Here is a 13,482-nt window from a genome sequence, read left to right on the forward strand (position 1 = left end):
GCCCATATACTTATTCCTCATCTTAAGAAATAAAAGCTTTCAAGTACAGTTGAATTCCTCTAATGTTCCACCCTAAATAAATAAATAAATGCATTGTGATGAATTAAACAGAAAGGATAGTACCTGCTTCCATTTCATTTTCAAATTAAATTTTTAAATTTCATTTTAAAACTCACTTTTGAAAAAGTTACTTTCATTAGTAACAAAAGGTCCTATCACCTTCTGTGACCTAACTTCACGTGTACTTGAATGTCTTTCTGTTACTTCACATTCAAATCACCAAAACCAGAAATGACCAACTTCCCCACCAGACTGCCTTCCCCTGTGGGTTTCCCCATCCTGCAAGCAGCGTCACAACTGCTGCAGGTCACCCAGGTCTGATGTGTGGATCACACAGGACTCTTCCCTTGGCAGTTCCCCCTAAGCCCGATCAGTCTCCAGATGCTGCTGTTTTGTTTCTCTGGGTCAGTCCATGTTTCTCATCTCCTTGGACACATTCCAGCCCAGTGGTTCTCAAACTGTCATTCAGGGACCCATGGGAGTCCCCAAAAGTCTTTCAGGGTGTCATGGGGTCAAACAATTTTCATGATAATTTTTAGGTGCTATTTGCCTTTTTCACTTTCTCTCACAAGTGTACAGTGGATTTTTCTGGAGACCACATGTCTTGTGACATTACAACAAACTGCATGACAACTGAATATATGACAATCCAGACAGATCCTATTAAGCTAGACAGTAAAGGAACTTGCAGGAGTGTAAAACAAAATCATTTTCTCAGTATTTTGTTTCAAAAATATTTTTTCATGAACATGCTTTTATGTTAATATTTATGTTATTATTTTAAATAATTTAATACATGTTTAAAATTTTCTTTTAATTTCAAATTTGATAAACAATAGATAAAAACCCATGTAAACAAAAGCACTCTGCAGCCCTCCATCATTTTTATCAATGATCCCAAGACCATTGACAAATCCAAGAACTGCTACACTAGTCCACGTCTCATCGCCTCGTCCCTGTCACTTCTGCAGATCTTCTTAGTGACTTCCCAGCCTCCCATCCTTCCCCTGTCAGTTCATCTACATAGGACTGACTGCTGAGCTCACCCTCCTAAGAAAATTATATTTTCCATAATATTATTTCCATGCTAAGAATCCATTTATGTAGTAATCTTTAGTTCCTATAACATTTTTCAACTTTATCAATTCTCCAGTTTTATCAACCACAATTTCTCCCTCAAAAACCATCCACTTAAGTCATCTGCTGGTCAGGCCAGTTGCACTGACCCCAGAATATGATTTCATTCACCTCCCAACCTTCGTTCAGATTGCTGTCTCCCACTCCATCCCTGGACTCGGTACCTCTCCTCTGCGTGGTCTGAGGCAGCAAAGAGAAGTATGGAGTTAAGAGCATGTGCTTTAGAGTCTGGTTTGAACTCCAGTTACCTCTTAACTATGTGATATGGGCAACTTACTTCTGGAACTGTGAAACAGAAAGTAAAGTACAGTAGTACCTACCTCAAACGGCTGCTAAAGATTTTTTAAGATCGTGTTTAATCAAGCAGGTATTCAGTAAGTGATGGGCCATGTTGTTATCCAAATCCTGCCTAAGATTTCAGCTTTTCCATGAAGGCTTCTCAGTCTTTTTCATCCAACACTGATCCCTCCCTCTTCCACTCCACTTACTGGCATGGAATTCCGTTTTGGTCCACACATTCCAAGTGAGATAAGAATGGACCATGTGATCTCTCTCTCTTTCTCCTCTCCCACCTCCCTCACTCTCTTTCCTTCTCTCTCCCCTCTGGCCCTCTCTTTCTCTCTCCATATACATATCTGTTTTCTTGGACCTAGCCAGTGTTGTTACACCAATATATTCAATGTGTGTGTCTCTGTTCCTCTGCCTTCCATAAAATGATACACATAAACCAATTCTCAGCTGACAGGGCCACATGAAATGCATTTGATCTATAACGTTTCATTCCTCCTGCCCTTCTGAGAACAGCGAGGCCAAGTCTTTCTCTAGGATAATAAATCCATTCATTTGAAAAAGGAAATTCAAACAGGAAACATTTTATATAGAGAGGCAGATCTGATGATAGGATCATCCAAGCTACACAAAAATGAGGCCAAAGGCTGGTTGATTCTGGCTGCAAATCAATCCTACTGTGAAATGACTTTTAGCCATCCTCAACTTCTTAGAGGTGTGCTGGGAATTTACAGGGTTTGAAATCCAGTTAGGGCTCTGTCAGTAAGGGATGGATGTGGGCTGTTACAGGGTGTACAAAAGCCTTCAGCTTGGAGTCCAGGCTTGCCTTGACTTGTTCTGAGGTCATGGACAGCTGCTTCATACTGTGAGTTGGTTCTTTGACCTCTGGAAATTAGCTTCATGGTCTGCTAAATGGACCACCATTCTTAAGGGATCAATTATATATATATAAAATACATATAAATTTTGTAGGATTGGTGTGTAATGCTGAAATCCACCTAACATTTCATACCTCGGAAGTTAAAATTCTGAAAGATTTGTGTATCTCAGTCTTGAGAGACTCCAATATATTTTTTTAAAGCCATATTCACAAATGACCTAAAACATAAAGGTACTTGTCTTAAAAGCATAACCCTGGAATGTGATTACTTACTATGTTTCAAAGGCTTTATAATGTTGTAGAAGGCAGGCACCAGAGCTCTTGAAACATACAGTAGATTAACAACTAAGAAAAAATAGCATTTTCCTAAAAGTTCTTTCTTAGAGATCTCCACAAAGGTCTTTACTCAAAGAGGAAACAAACTCCATATCCAAGAAACCCTTTGATTTAATATTTTGCATTGTATCAGTCTTTTCCCTCGTCCTTTAGAGAGGCTGGCTATGTGGGAGAGTGGCCAAGAGTGCAATCTCTAGGTAGAGCTGGTTGGCTGAGTTCAAAGGCTGGTTCTCCCCAGTGGAGAGCTGCGTGACCAGGCAAGTTACTTATCTTCCCTGTGCCTCACTGATCTCATTGGTAAAGCAGGTGCCACGCTAATACTTATCTCATAGATTTGTTGTGAGGATTACAGAATTGCTCCTCTTATTCCCATCATGTCCCTGGGCCAAAACAATTTGATTTTTAATGCAAGGAGTTGAGGTATGAAGGATGTCAGGATCTCTGAGTAGCTAAAGGGATGCAGGGAAAACTGTCCCTCGGCGACATCAGTCACATGAGAAAACAATGTCTTCCTGAGGCTCTCAAGGCAGAGTTGAGAGGCACAGTAGTTTCAAATAAGAGTCCTACTGTGATACATACGGTGCTGGACAATGCTTCTCAAACTATCTGTGGTTTTAGGAAGAACCAGTTCTGTGTTTTATTTTCAACTTGTTGTGGGTCAACAATGTTGTCAAACACAGTAAAAATATTGTGGCCATCTCAAATGGCTATAAAAGTTTCTGAAAGCTCATTCTCACTTTCTGTGTTTGTCTATCACAGGCCAAGCACAGAAAATTCACAGAACAGCACACTTGGAGGAGTCCTGACACAGCGGACACTTGGCTTCCTCTTGGCTGCCCGGTGTCAAAACTATCTTCCTAGGTTTGGGGAACTTCCTTCTGAGGCAGAACTCACCTTCTATACTAGAAGTTGAAATGGTCAGTGGGCAGCTACTTGCATTTCCAAGCCTTCTTTGCAACTGAAATATGGGCACATCATTCCAGGCAGTGTCTGTCAAATGCAAAGAGCCCTGATTTTGAATCAGAAGCCATGAACTGAAGAAAGGGAGACCGTGCAGAATCCATTTTGGTGATGCTGCTTACGGATGCATCTAGTTCCCAAAGGCAGTGGTGGCAACAGTTCCAACAGTTGTACCCCGTATCTAGGATTGATGATTGGCTCTCTGTTGCTGTGTAACAAATTCTCTGCCTCCCTCCAAAGGTAATGGCTTCAAACAACTATAAACATTTCTTTTTCTCAGTTTCTGTGGGTCAGGAATTCAGCAGCACCGCTGAGTGGCCACGGCTCAGAGTGGTTTGCAGTCAAGATATTAGGAAGGCTGCAATCATCTGAAGGTGTGAGTGGGGAGGGAGGGCCTGCTTCCAAGTTGGTTCACTCAGGTGGCTGGAAAGCTGGTGCTGGCTGTTGGCTGGGAACGCAGTTCCTCTCCACGGGGCTCCTTGGCACACGATGGCAGCTGGCTTCCCCCTGAGTGTACAATCTCAGAGACCACGGGGAAGCTTCAATGTTCTCTATAACCTAGTCTCATGAGTCATACACTGTCACCTCTGCCAATCTCTACTGGTCACACAGAGCAACTCTAATTTCATGTGAAAGGAGACAGCACAGAATATGAATACCAGGATGGGAGACTCACAGGGGCCATCTTGAAGACGGCTACCCAGGGCAGTCTGTGGATTTATATCCTGTGGCAGTTCCAAAACATGTTCAAAGGCATCTTATATGACTGACATGTCTCCAAGACTGGTTCTCTGACCCTCTGAGAGACTGAGTGGTTCTAAATATCTTTTTATCAAATTTCTTTTTGCTAAATTAACCAGGGTGGGTCTCAATTGTCGGTGATTAAAAACTGTCTGAGCTATTTTGAGGAAAAGATTTAGAAACACATTTTTACCTGATTATCCTGGAAAGCAACCTGGTATCTGTTTGTAATATAGAAAGCTTGGTTACGTAAAATTAGAATATGCACACTATTTCTAAGCTGGACTACAGCTTTGTCTCATGGTGATTCACCTTTCATTGCAGAACTTCCAGCCTGGACTTCAGGTGGAGTTGTTAGTACCGTTATGAACATATGTTTTCACAAGTTACAATTTAGGTCACAAAAAAGTTTCACTCAAAATAACTATATTAACAAAATTATCTTTAAATATATGAAGCAGAAGTTTTTCAGATTTTTTTTTTCAGTTTAAAAGTCTCTCATGACAAATGAGATAGGGAAAAGCATTACAGTTTAGCACAGGCATGCATAAAAAGCACACAGAACCACTTTGCAAACAGTTTGGCATTATCTATATAACTGAACACATACACAATCTATGACCCACCAACTCTAGTGTTTGGCTTATACCTAAGACAGATGCATGCACGTATTCATCAAAAGATGTGTACAGTTATGTTCCCGCCAGTTCTATTCATTATCCAGACACACACAAAAAGTACATACTGTACAATTCCACTTACACAAAGTACAAAAAAAAATGACTGAGTTAGTTTATGGTGTCAGAACCAAGGGTAATGATTACCCTAAATAATAGGAAATGATGGTGACTAGCACAGAACACGAGAAGAACTCCTGGGATAATGCTCTAATGAAAATCTAGTTCTTGATTTAAGTGCTGGTTACAAGGGTGTATTCAGTTTGTGAAAAAGCTTCAAACTGCACACTTATGAACTGTGTATTTCTATACGTATACTTTCCTTCAGAGAAAGGTTTACTTAGAAAGCATAATAGGTACATTAATTTGCTATTTCTTATCTTCTTATCTCCCATGGCTTTTAAAACCATAAAATAAATATGACATTTACTTATAACTTTTTAATTTATAAAAATTTCATCTACTGAGATAAACTAGTTTATTGCTTTCATTGTTATAATAACTAAATGCACTTACTTACAAATTTATTTGTATGTGAAAAGTTTCCTTTTTAGGGAAAAGAAGAGAATTTTTTTTTTACCTTTTTCAAAAATGGAGAAGTTGATTTTTCTCTGTTATAGTTTAGAATCCATTACTTTTTAAACTTGGCAAAGAAATAGTCCAAGAGGAATTTGCTGGGACAACCTGAGTAAGTGATGATGGAGTTGGAGTGAGTGTTTGGACTTCGTGTGCTATATATAACCATAACCAATGTGTTTAAACCAACTCCAGCAGCACCGAGCGACACCTGTGATGCGCGTCCCTTTGGATGAAAGTTGTGGCTAACTTGTTTACTCGACTGAATCTCCTGACCTTTATTTTAACGTGAGCCTTGAAGGGGGGGAAAAATGTTCCTTGCAAAAACATTTTATCTGAAATCCCAGAAAAAAATTCTAAAGGATGGTTCAACTCTTTCATGACACCATAACTAGCTTTTAGCACTGAAACTTAGCACTGAAATGCCTTCCTCCAAAAGTCTAAGAACAAACCCGGACATGTTCGCCTATCACAAGTAAAATTTTTTTTAACAGAAGAGATCTTTGATTTCAGGAAGCATTCAGATTCTAAGAACTTCGTTTTTTGATTCTATATTTTCATTTTGACACCACGCTGCAGAGCATGCTTGGATCTTTCAAAAACAATAGCTCCCTATCACTAGCCATCGAGACTGTGCAACGAAGCCATGCTACAATCACACACTGGGAATTATGGCCGCTAAAGAAAATGGGACTCCCAAAGTGGTCGCACCCCATTGCCTGCCTTTGAGGTTTTGTGCTGGGTATGTCTGATCCAAGATCCTTCTTAGATGAGTGATGAGAAATAGCTCAGCAGTTCTTCTCGGGGCGAGCGCTGGGTGAACGGGACCTGGTGTAAGGAAATGCCTCTCCCCCTGCTCTCTTAGCTCTCAAGTATTTTATATTAAGTGGTACAGAAGTCTAAAACCCAACATCTGAATGGTATGTTATCCTTTAATCAGTAATTTACTGATCTACTAACATGTTCTGCACAAAAGCATTTTCCTTTGGGATCCTGGGAACAATTCAAGAGGTCCATTTAGTCATTTTTTAGATTGCCTGTGCCTGCCTCTGACACAATATTGATCTGACACAGTGGTTTCAGATCAGCCAATTTCCCAACAAATAGGTTCTTAACAAAGGTTTGATGAGCACATGGACAAATGAGTAACACATGACCCTCCACGGTAAGAAGAGAGTCCTTGACAAGAGTTATAAGCTGATAATGTTGAATAGAGCGGACTTGCTGAAGAGGACGAACCCAGCTCTCAGGAGTTAGTTACAACACAGCATCAACTGGACCACAGGACTCCAACTCTGGAGCGCAACCTCCGCCCAAGGTGAGTCCAATTTCCCAGGCTTCAGAACCACTACAGGAAACCTGTTCCCCATTCACAGCCAGACCAGCCCGAAGGCAGCAGTGCCCCTGGCCGGCTACATGGGCTACTCAAAGGCTTTCTGGCGTTGGGCATGTCTTCTTCACTCATTCTGAATTCAGAAATATTTACTTAATGTCTAATACTAAATGTGTATTATGTGCCAAATATTGAATTTGCTACATAAATTAAGTACTTAATTCATTTATGTTCATAAAGCAAGGATAAAAATGTCTATCATGCAAGAGTCTTATAAAGTTGAATGAATTACATTATGTAAATCCCCTGACATTTTGTCTGGTGCACAGGAGTTCAAAAAATGATAGCTATCAGTACTGAATATAATGAGATTCAATTTCATCTTAGTCAAAAACAAAACATGGTTTGGGAAAGATTACAGTAAAAACCAAATACTGAATTTTTTTTAATTTACAATTTGAATATTTTATGATCCTCTGAGTTGCTACTTCCATTAGTTTGTAATTAAAAACAGACATTATCTTTGTATTTGACCCAGTATGATGGAAAACACAACTAGATATTTCCAAACTGTAAAGCTCTAGTGATGACTATGTTATCATGACTCATAGCTGTTTAACACCTAGTTCCCTCTTCTAAGGACCAACCTGGTTTCCAGGGTAGATCAATCTCCTTTGATAAAATGCACTTCAATGATTACAAGATCAGCAGTATTTTCCAAAAGTATGTGACAATTCATGTGTATGAATACTCAAAATTAGTCTTAGGCCCTCTGAACTCAAAATGAACTTTCCTTCACCTGAAAATACTAAAGCTTCAGCATAGAAGCTAAAGATTTTACTTTCTTAATAGAACAAATATTTCAATGTAACATTAATTTAATCTTTCATACCTTAGTAGCAATAAACTTAAAAGACCTTTTCCTAAGCAAGTTTTGAGGGTTATGGAGTAAAGTTAAGTTTCTGGAAGAAAACGGCTTTCAAGTATTGGAATTCAGAAAGGATGCCATGCATGATGGGTGGGCCTCACGTAGGGATCAGAAGAAATTGTGCTGAAAGTGGAGGCCAAGAGCACTGGAGCCATTATGCCTACGTATTAATTTTTTGAAATTTCTAGTTAACCAAATTAATGATAACCAGATCATTCATTCATCACAATTTATTAAATCATGAGACCCTTGTGCTGAAAGTGGTTCTGTGACACTGGCCAGTCATTAAAACTGTCTGAACTTCAGTTTCCTAAACTACAAAATCAGAATCGCGTCAGACAATCCTCTGATGATCTATGAGTCACTGCCATCGTACCAGACACTGTCAGTGTCCCACTCAAAGTCCTTGAGCCCCACTATTCAGTTCCTCCAGACAACATCCAATGGCCAGGGCCTGCCTCGCCTCTCAGTGCCAGGGGACTCTTGCCAGAACCATGGAAATACCAGTGCCAGGAACTGACACTCAGCCAACAATGATGGGAGCTGGTGTACAGGTATTCAAGCTTCCTCACCTCCTCGAAGGAATTATTTCAAGACCACGCACCATTCCCCAGGGCTTCTGCCATAGAATTAAGCTCCAGTCGTCCACACTGGTGGCTGCCTTCATAACTCACCCTTTCCTGGCTGTCTCCCTTTCCTGTATTTCTTTTCCCAATGTTCTAATACATATTTCAACTTCAAAAGAAACATTGGAAAATCAAACTCTTCAGAGTTATCACCCAAAATAAACATACTTTTCTTATAGGTCTTGGATTAACTGAGATTTAAGAAACACTGCATTGGGGTAAGTGCCCATTCTGATGCTCAGAAACAAAGAGCTTGTGCTTTACAAACAAAGCAAAAACAAACAGCTAAATTCCAGTTCCTTAGAATGAACCATTCACTCCTAGTGTAAAGAGAAATCCAGAGATAGAAAGTTCATGTGCTCTCACATTTTTGGATCACACCTGCTCCCTCCCCAACTCCCCTAATAAATGTTCTAGTAATACAACAATATCTGGTATCAAAAAATCCCCAACTTCGTACTTGCATAATCACATCAACAATTTGATTTCTACAGCACTCTGCGTTTTACAGATTGGAAACAAAATTAGAAAATGTTTATCATTGTGTTTCCTACAAATACAGCATTAATGAGCTGATAGGGACTTGTTAGATCAGAAAGAATGATGTTGTCAAATGTGGATAGTTTATTAACTCATAGAAGAGAAGTTCAATGTAAGTGGAAGCCTTAAAATTAGTTGCCAAATCTTCCTCCTCCCCAAATCACGACTTTGGTGGATGCTTTCTCTAGACAGTTCTGAGCCCCATTAAAGGCAATACAAGCAGTCTCAATGTGGTCCTGACTCCCGGCGTACACACGTCGAGAAGCCTGAAAAATTACGAAACTGAGCACCTAAGAATCTAGCTCTTTACTTTCTCCCCAGTCACCCCGATTCTAAAACCATCCTTCACTGAGCTAAATGCCAAATAGTCCCGAGAGAAGTCAAAATAACAGTCCATCTTCAGGGTAACAGAGGTGAAAGCCACTGGCTTTCCCAACTTTCCATAACACATCCATCCCCTCGTCTGTCCTGCTCCCAGCCAGCTTCGGGGAACTTAGTTACATTCAGTGTGTCTCTTATACTAGGTGTCAATGGTAGGTCAAAATCCCCAGCTAACAGAATAGTTTCCAGTTTTCTAGATAAGGAAGCAAGGTTAGGGCTTTCCTTCTACACCTAGTTGGAACTGGAGCATTGTTTCTGGAAAGGGTCCTGTATGTAAGTGTATCATCTTCTAGGGATGTTACCTAATCCACACACACAAAATGGTCTATATCAACTCTAAATCAGGAAGTAGCTAAAGCTAAAAAAATCTGAGCTATATGAGATATTATATGAGATATGAGACTCAGATATCCGAAGTGGCAGCATAGCTAAGCTGTGGGGTCTTCTTTTTTTAACTAGGATATGTTTTAAAAACTCATTAAAAACATAGTGTACAGAACGATTCAGCCATTTGCCACATGTCACCATTCCAAGAGCTGACAGAGCTGGCCTCTGATAAGTCTCTGCCAGTTTTCTTAAGGATTAAACCAGGTTAACGATATGAGTTCACCCTCGGGGTTCTCAGAAAGCATGACTAATAACATGGCTGGGAAACAGTGTACAGACAGAAGAGCCACACACATGCAGCAAGGATACTCACGAGCTTCAAAAATCAGTTTGTGGACATGAAAAAATATTATGTTTGAAATGTGAAGAGTTCTGAAGATTTATTTGACTTGCAGGGAAGAAGACCAGAAATAATATAGTTTTAGAAGACACTTTCAGTCAACTTTAACTTTCCAACCTGATTGCTGTTTGGCCCCTGCCTCATTGCCGGGGACAATATCCCCAGAACAAAGAACTCAATTTCTAAGCCCCCTACCAAGTCTGACACAGGAAAAAACCATTCCAGTTAAGCTGAATGGAAAAAAAAGCCTTGCAGATTTCAGGCCTTCATTTGAGAGGCACCTGTTTTATGTTGTTTCCATCACACTTAGCGAAATGTAAAATTTACTGGTTACCACCCCTTTTTCTAAAGGTTCAGATCACCCAACTTGATCCCCCACACTTCTGCTTGGAAACAGACCCACCAAGCTCGTAAGATCAGACACACTTCAGTATGTTTCTTGTCCTTTTTGAATGTGGGCAAGGGTGGGGATGGAAGACAGGGGATGCAAATTTTGGAAGTTTCCCTTGGGGTGATTCAATTTTAGGCTTTGACTCTAAAATAAACCAAGAATAAGAGAGATGAGACTGTTATTTTGAAATTAATAATGCTATTTCATCTAAAACATTCCGGAAATATTAACTAAGAGAAAACAGAATTGAGCACATTTTTGGAAGCCCTGTTCCAATCTTCCCACAACTCTCACTTTCTCACTCTCACAGACTTTGTTCTCTGTGTCTTCTTCTCTATACCAAGTGTCCCCCACTGACCTCATCTGGAAGCATCCGCTAGCTTCAACAGTACCAGGGGCACAGACTACCCCAAACCACAGGAATGGAAATGACCTTATAGTGGAGGAATCATTAATTTATCAAATTATTGGGAAAACAATTCAGAAAAAATCAACAGTGAGTCAGTGAGATCATTTCTGGATAACGCGCCGTCGCATTTGAGCTCATCCATACAAGCGATATCTTATTAATTCCTCCAGCTGGTTTCACAGCATGTTGTCAAGAGGTTCCGCTGCCCTCCCTCACCGACCCAGAAATACCTGGGACACAGGACTACGACACTTACTGCAAGTTACTGCATAGAAGTTTTAATTGAGAGAAAACTCAGACGAAATACACGTCGTAAGATAAGGTAAGGACGTTTCAACAGGAAGTATCAAAAAAGTTTTATGCAGTCTCAACAAATAGGGGTTTATTTCTCTCACATCATGAGAACTCTGCACGTAGGACAAGACTGGTGTTAGGCCAGCAGCTCAACGTCAGGGACAATGATTCTGAACACCTTCCTCTCCTTTATAAGAGAGTTGCCCCCAGCTCCTGCCGCACATCCCCACTTAAGACAGAAAGAAGCCACCGCTGCCCCTCTTAATGGGAAAGCAAAAGTTTTTCGAGAACCCCACACTCTTCGCCCCCACTCCCCACTCCACAGCAGTTTCTGCACATATCTCATGTCCGCCCCAAGCCGTAGGAGAGGCTGTCAAAGTAGGCGCTCAGCTCTCCCACCAGCTGCTCTCGGAGAAGTAGGCAACTGGGAATGGATGTTGGGTTAACCGCCTCGTGGTCTGTCCAGTATGAACTTGAAGTGAGAAGACAATCACTCTTCGCATGACCCTTCCCTCGGCTGTCCTCACTGGGGCTTGTTACTTTTCCCCACTAGGCAGGTGAGACCTGGAGGGCACTCGTTCCTGTGTGCACCTCCCCGCTGGGACCTCACTCTGCGCACTGAAACTTGAGAGCAACCAAGAATTCTAGCAATTCTTTGCATCCTCAGCATCTGACACCAAGTCCTAGTTGATGGCTTCCCATTTTCTAGCAAGATGCAGACCCCTAAATGGCTAAAACTTATTTAGTCTTTTTTTTTTTTAGCCTGAGACACATGTGCCATTAAAACTTCTCCAGAGGGACATGAATTCCATTATTGCTTTTATCATGGCCAACTTTTTCCTCTTTTCCCTCCTTGCTTTGCCAGAGTATCTGTGCCCATTAGGACCACCAGGGACAGAGGGTGAAAGACCCAACAAATCTTTCCATGGAGTCTATCAACATATGCAAAATATTACCAAACATATGCGAGTGGAAGAAAGGCAAAGGCAGGAAGCTAGCTGGTCTCCACAACAGGTGCGAAGTTCATCAAAGTGACTTGCTCAGTGCTCATCCTCAGCTCACTGGTTTGCCTGTGGGTTATTTTATCAGCTTTTTAGGACTCAGGCGCAGCCTCCAGCTGTTCTGGATGCCTCCTGAGTGGACTTAAAAATCACTCCTTCCTCTCTAATTATTTAGAAATGTTTTCAACTTGTTATCACACATTTGGGAATTCTTTCTTTTTTACTTAATGTAGCAGCTAAAATAGCCACAAAAAATATCAGACGTCTCACAGTTATCACAGAACAAACAAAAAATAACACTAATAAAGCAATTTGGTCAATACAAAAATTATTACCTGGGTTTTCCTGGACTGGGTAATTAGCAGACGTGTTTCTTCTACCTAGGTTTTACCACGTGTGAGGCTCCACCATGAGAAACTTCCATGAGCTCTTCCTCCTGGCTATGCTGTGGCATTCAGGTAGGTATTCTGGGAGGGACTGCAATAGGGAAGAACAAATCTGACTCTTTATCTGTTTCTTTTACTTTAACCTTCATATTCTACTGCTTTTGCTTCGAGTTACGAATGTTGCTTATACTCTGATAAACACAGGATAGCTCAAGTTTACTTTATGCTCTATTCATTGATACTGCTCCTTACCACCCATCAGCATGGCACGGGTGGGCAGGTCCCCTTGGAGTGATGCAATTCCTGCCAGCATATTCAAATATATACTTTTTAAATTCATATCTCCATCTTGTTTTGCAACTAGATAAAGCTCAGTATGTTTTAAAAAAAACTTAAAAAAAACCAATAATCATAAAAGCAAAACAAAAAAATCTGAGTATTGTCTTGTAAAGTACCTAGTACTAATATATTAGACTGTGTCCTCTTCCCCAGTCCTGACAATTCAGTTCCACCACAATTGCCATCACTCTTTCAGGGCAGACAGGGATACACTTACACCAATCAAAGGTGATCAGACTGTGTTAGAGCACAGGATCTATTTTCTATGTATCTAGCATGGGTAAATGGGGAAGTAGTGAAAATGCAGAAAAGATGGTCAATAAATATTATGTTGCCTATTTGGATGAAAATAAAACCAAAACTCAGCAAATGGCTATTCAATGTGGATTATAATTTGTCCAAATGCTATTTATTTTTTAAGACCTAACTCAAATTCTACATCCTCCATAAAGCTTTTCCTAATTTCCTCTCC

Source organism: Vicugna pacos, chromosome 29 (genome assembly GCF_048564905.1).
Source record: "Vicugna pacos chromosome 29, VicPac4, whole genome shotgun sequence".
NCBI lineage: Eukaryota > Metazoa > Chordata > Mammalia > Artiodactyla > Camelidae > Vicugna > Vicugna pacos.